The sequence below is a fragment of the Anomalospiza imberbis genome, chromosome 2 (assembly GCF_031753505.1).
Source record: "Anomalospiza imberbis isolate Cuckoo-Finch-1a 21T00152 chromosome 2, ASM3175350v1, whole genome shotgun sequence".
NCBI lineage: Eukaryota > Metazoa > Chordata > Aves > Passeriformes > Viduidae > Anomalospiza > Anomalospiza imberbis.
This window is the reverse complement of record NC_089682.1, coordinates 50405654-50411236: the sequence shown is the minus strand read 5'-3', so window position 1 is coordinate 50411236 and position 5583 is coordinate 50405654. Positions and strand designations below refer to the sequence as shown.

Sequence of the window (5583 nt, the reverse complement as noted above, 5' to 3'; positions counted from 1 at the left end):
CTCTGAATCTGGTGTTTCTCTGCAAATAGTGTCATACTGGATTTTTTGCATTTAATGTTTGGGATGTTAATAACAATTTCTTCTCTTGTTAACTATCATCAAATGGTAATGAGCTCAGGCTTTCTAAATGCTTAAGAGTAATGATAATTGTGGTGAATGCAGTCCATCTTGTTCATGTACATTTTTAGTGCAAATAGAATAGATTCCTTTATGACAACAGAAATTATTATAATGCTGGCTGAAAATGAATACATTTTTACTATAGTATATGTGCTAATACATTCCTAAAATTAAATTGCAAGCATTTTGGTCTTTAAAAAACTTTTCAAAGATTGAAATATATTGGATAATACAGTATCTCTTATGCATTATAGCATACTAAATATGCTCAAGCAGTCATACTGTTCAATAAACTGAATTTGCTAGCCTTACAGAAAAGCACTACAGAGTTTAATAGAAAAAGGTAACTTTTTTTTACATGCATTTTCACCTTTCCATGTGATGTAGCAAAGAATGAATGCTTGTGGGAGGATGGCTCACAGCTGCCGATAGGATAGAACAGTGCCTGAAGTGTAACTCAGTGGAGCATTTAAGCATGTGCTTGTACTGGAGTGAGAGTTATCCCAACTGAGCTTGAAAGGGAGACATATATGTTCTCATTTCCCACTGACTTTCAGGAAAGAGGGTCATGATACGCACTACTTCCCACACAGCAAAACGTGGAGAATAAGATATTCTAGCACTGTGATGGGTTCAGTGTGGAAAATTGGGATTTTGGAAGCGGTAGATTTTCTACTGTCCCATTGTGTGGCTTTAATTTCCAAGCTGTCTGAAGTTAGGCTGGTTCTCTTTCCTTGCATTGTCTGCTGAGGGAGCAATCCTGGCTCAGTAGAGCTGTCTGTGACCGCAGAGATTCCTCTCCTGCTGCATTGTACAAATGCAGAATAACTTAGGTTGGCTCTGTCCAACCTCTGGCTTCAAGCAGGGCCAGCTTCAGAGTCAGATCAGATTGCTGAAGAATCTATACAAAACACAAAATCAAGCTGACAGTGTTTTTAGTTCACAGTAGGCAGTGCAAAAGGAAGGCCACTGCTGGTGGACATTCTCAAACAACCAGAAACTTGCATGAAGTCTGAAAATTCTGGAGCCAACAGTTAACACTTACTGCCATGGGTTACTGAAGCCTAAGCTTCAAAGGCTACCACAGTCTTTTTCAATGAGAGGATTTTTTTCCTAAGGAAAACTTGCAGTTATGTTTAAAAACAGTGTTTCATGGAAGGTTTTTTTTTCCACAATTTATTGATAGAAAAATGTACTTCAGGGAAGGTCACCTTCCTCTCAGACAACTGAATTCTCTGTGGAAATTGCCCTCTGTGTGTGAATGTCTGATATAATGCAGCCTCTCTGGTCATGGGCCTGGCCGTCCAAAAGGTTGTTAAAATGATGGCTGGCTATACAAACATATATATTGAAGGTGAAGAATAGAAGAAAAGTCTACCCTTGCCTTTTTAGGTGTTCCTCTCTCTTCTCTCACCTTACAGCTCTTCCCATATGCACAATAACAAGAAGCTTGGTTATCATCATGCAAAGTGCCAAAGTGCCTGTCCTTCCTGGAGTTTCACCTTGGCTGCCTTTTGAGGCAGCTTCTCAGCACCTTGAAGCCATGCAAACTGTACAGGCGGGTGACACCAGGAGCCCTGTTGAAGATCCAAGAGCAAGAACATGTTGAAAATGTGGGAAACATTGTACACATCTCTTCTGAGAGGTCAGTGCTCTCTGGTGCAAGGAAAAAGCCTCCCTGCTTCATTATGGGCCCCAGTGCAGGCGGCAGGAGAAAGAGAAAATACATTTTATTCAGGAAAAGTGCTGGACAAGTCAATACTGGCAGAAGTATAAATGCACAGGTGTTTTTTTTTTCTAGGGCCGACCTGGTGTAGAAGTTTGCCTTCACAAGCTTCTATAGAGGCTCTATTTATTAACTTGCTAAAATGCAGGTTTAGCAATATTATGATGACAGAGCATTGTTGTTTACTCATGGAAAAAAAAAATAACTTCTGCCACTCGTGAAGAGCCACAGCCAGATGGGAGCTAAGGAAGGATGGAAGTAGCTGCCTTGTTCAATGGGACAGCAAAGGGGAGGAAGGAGCAGACCTGGAACAAGAGAATGATTTTTGAAGCAGCCATCACAAAGGAAATTATGCTCTTTTGACTCACTAATTCAATGAATGATATTACTTTTTCTCTGGCTGACTTCCTGATCAGATCAGCCTAGTGGTGTTTAGCCTCAGGCTTGAAATTAAGTGCAGTTGCTTAAGTGCTTTTCTGAATTGCATGAGTAGAAGGGCTGATCCCAGGTCCATTGAAGTCAACAGAAAGGTCTCATTCCAGCCCTGATGAAGCTGAAGCAGAGATGATTAGTAGCCTTAATGAATGATGCTATCCAAACACAGTGTTTTGGCTTGTGTCCTCAATCCTAATGCTGAAACTGTTATTCACTGTTGGGGAAAAGGTAAACCAAAGACTTCATCCTGTATTTTAGACATTCAGCTTGTATTAGTTACTGATAAAGATCATGCATTCCAATACAAATTCTTCAAAATGGTTTTTTTAAAGATTTTTTTTCTAAGGAACACAGATTATTATGTGCTTATCTGGCAGCATGGCTTGTGTGTAGAAGCCAAAAATAATTGTATTGACTCCTGCTGGCTTGCCTTTGGAAACAAAAAGCAGCAGCCCATTGTCTGTTCTTTCTCAGAAGTCAGGGAGAAAAGTTTTCAAGACAAGGAGTGTGGTATGCACCAGCACACTTCTGCTCACAGCTAACAAATACAGGATTCCTGCTTTTCAATTTTGATTTCAGGAGCAACTGCTTTTAGAACTGCCCTATTTAAATGAGCCCATAATGGTAAATACAGCATAGATAGCAAGATCTCATAATATTTTAATTTGTCTAACCCTGCAGCAGGTATTGTAGATATCAGTCTAGGATTATTTGTGAAGCAAGTGTATCTCATAGTAACTTTATTGTGCCACAGTTTTTTTTAGAGCAAACAGTTTTCCTAATTTCTTCTTCCTAGCTGGTACATTTATGCTAAGTACTCTGAGAAAACAGAAGTCTCTATGAGCGCTTTTCTAAGATACCAACTATTTGTAGTGTTTGTAAATATACTTACTATGTAAGTGCACATATATATATATATATAAAATAAATAAATAAATAAATATATATATAATTTGTGTGTGGGAATGGAGATAGCTCTTAAGTGGTTAGCCAGGGTGCTGAGGTATGTCAGCAAGAAAGCCCATTCCTGATTTCCTCACTGGCAAAGAACGTCTGTCAATTAGCCAGTGCAATGGAGCTGTGCAAAAATACCTTTGTCAACATAAGCAACTGCTAATTACTAAGCTGCTTTCAGAGGCAGGTTTTTAAACATTCAAAATCCATAGCAAATATGGTGTTCCTGCTCCTAGCCCTCTCCTTATCCTTCTTCTCCACTGCTCTCCCTGCAAAGGGAATTGCTTTCATGTTTTATTTATTTGTCAAAGAGCTTTGCAGTAATGGGTTTTTTAAGTCCTCTCGATGCTGACATCTTTGTATCACTTCAAAATAGAACAGGAAAATGATAGTGTCCTCCTGGTGCTGGGGCTCAGCATGAAATTCCTGTCACAGTGTCTGTTGTTGCAGCATTTCTCTGAGCTCAGGGATATTAGCTGGCAGGAGATTTCCTCTCTTAACAGAATTTTTAATTTTGGTTCCATGCAGAGGTATGCAGACAAGGAGCCCCACTGGAGTCTGCATGGGGAGGAGGGCTCAGATCAAATTCTAGACTACCTTAGCTACTGCCACTACAAACTTCTCAAAAAACATTCCCTTGTTGGGAGAAAGGGGAAAGGAAAGGAGGAGGAAAGCAAGCTGGCTTTTTGAAAAAGTTACTTTTCCTTCCACCAAAGTTTCTTTTCTGGATGCCTGATGGTTTGTGGGAACTGGTGTGTCTCTGTTTCATGTCTTCTCTATTCCCATCAGTATTAGCTTCCCATTGTTATGCTTATTGGCGTTGGTGTAGAATTAGCACAGGTAGCGCCAGGTAACAGGGAACTCCCTTAAGCTGCTTTCCAGTTGTGACGTATTGGCACTCTATGGCAGGCAGCAGGGGTAGGGATTCTCATTTACTTTTATTACATGGAAGCTTTACTCCATCACATCAGGCTGCCCTTCAGGGATAATTAAGGAAAAGTATTTCTTATTTTTCCTCCATTGAAGGAGTAGCTTTGATTTTGCAGCCAGGCCTTCAAGTTAGGTTTCTTGTATGGAGTCTGTATATTTTCAGTCGTCCTTAGAGACCTCCCTCAGTTACACTGGTGTAACACCTCTGCATCTGATGCAGTTTCTGGTGATTTACTCACCATGAGAGAGGTGTGTTTGGAGCTTTCCTTTTTCTCTGCTGCTTTCCAAACAATGAGCCAAACAAATGCTTCAAAGCAGAAGCAGTAGCCCTTTGTTCATCAAGAATGCCTATCAGTTTCTTGCAACAATGCCCATGGGTGTTGTAATTTTTTATTTCTTTATTTTTTTCTTCTTCTATGAGCAGCCCCAGATCTTCCCAAACCCATAAATGTGAGTTATACATCCATCTAGGACTGGGAGAATATCAAAAGTGCCTGGCTCCTTATTTGTTGTATCTGGCTCTGTTCCAGGCAGCTGATTAATTTTGATGATTCAGAATCTTTGGCAATAGAGTACTGAAAATATGAAAAAATATACAATAAAATATATTGAAAGCAACTTGAAATGTCAGGTAGAATTCAGTGCAAATAATGTTCCCATCAAGGGAGATTAATGGCATTTCTACAACACTTCACTTTTTCTGCATTCTAGATGGGCAAATAACCTGTTATTCTCACAATTAATCATGGCTATAGATGTGGGTATTCTTTGCATCTGACAGCCTCTGCTCTCGTACATTTTCTACCACATGTGCTTCTCTTGCCTTTCAATTATTTCTTTGTATCCAAACTGTTCTTTGGCTTCTCCTGCTTGCTAGCACCTCTCATTTGCAGGTGGCCCTTCCCTTCCTTCAATCCTTTATTTTGTGGTGTGGAACATTCTTATTTCTGAAAGGATTTCTTTTTTCAAAAGGATTATTTGCTTTGACTACTTTGGGAGAGAAAATTCCCTTAGAAATTTTCCCTTAGAGCTGAGGCTTTTCAATTGACCTTTATGTGAGGGTGAAAGAAGACCTTTGCTGAAAGAAGAGGAACCAAAATTACTCCTCCCTGGTGTGGTGAGGATGTCAGGCATAGTTGATGGTGTCATGTCTTCACTTGGTCTATAAGACTATCTAAACCAGAAGAAAAGCAGGAGATTATCTCCTCCCCAGCTGGTGGGTTTTGGAAAAGAAACATTTTGCACCATTCTTGGGTTCTGCTTGCAGCTGGTGAAAGTGGCCAAGCAGAGCTGAAAACTAACAGACCAGTGTACCTGTAATAGGTAGTTTTACAACGGAGATCCTTGAAATACCATAGCATTGTTGACAAGTGATTTTGTCAGAAAATGCTTGAATAATTTTCTGTTCTTTTCCCTTG

At 39.9% G+C, this 5583-nt stretch overlaps 1 long non-coding RNA gene across 1 annotated transcript; it reads right to left on the bottom strand.

Annotated features, from left to right (window-relative positions):
- Window positions 1-319: 319 nt before the first annotated feature.
- Window positions 320-1641, bottom strand: LOC137468810 (uncharacterized). Its single transcript, XR_010996191.1, has 2 exons — window positions 1535-1641; window positions 320-1012 (listed from the first exon to the last, which is right to left on the bottom strand). It is a non-coding gene; the product is annotated as an uncharacterized lncRNA (long non-coding RNA).
- Between the last annotated feature and the right edge of the window lie 3942 nt (window positions 1642-5583).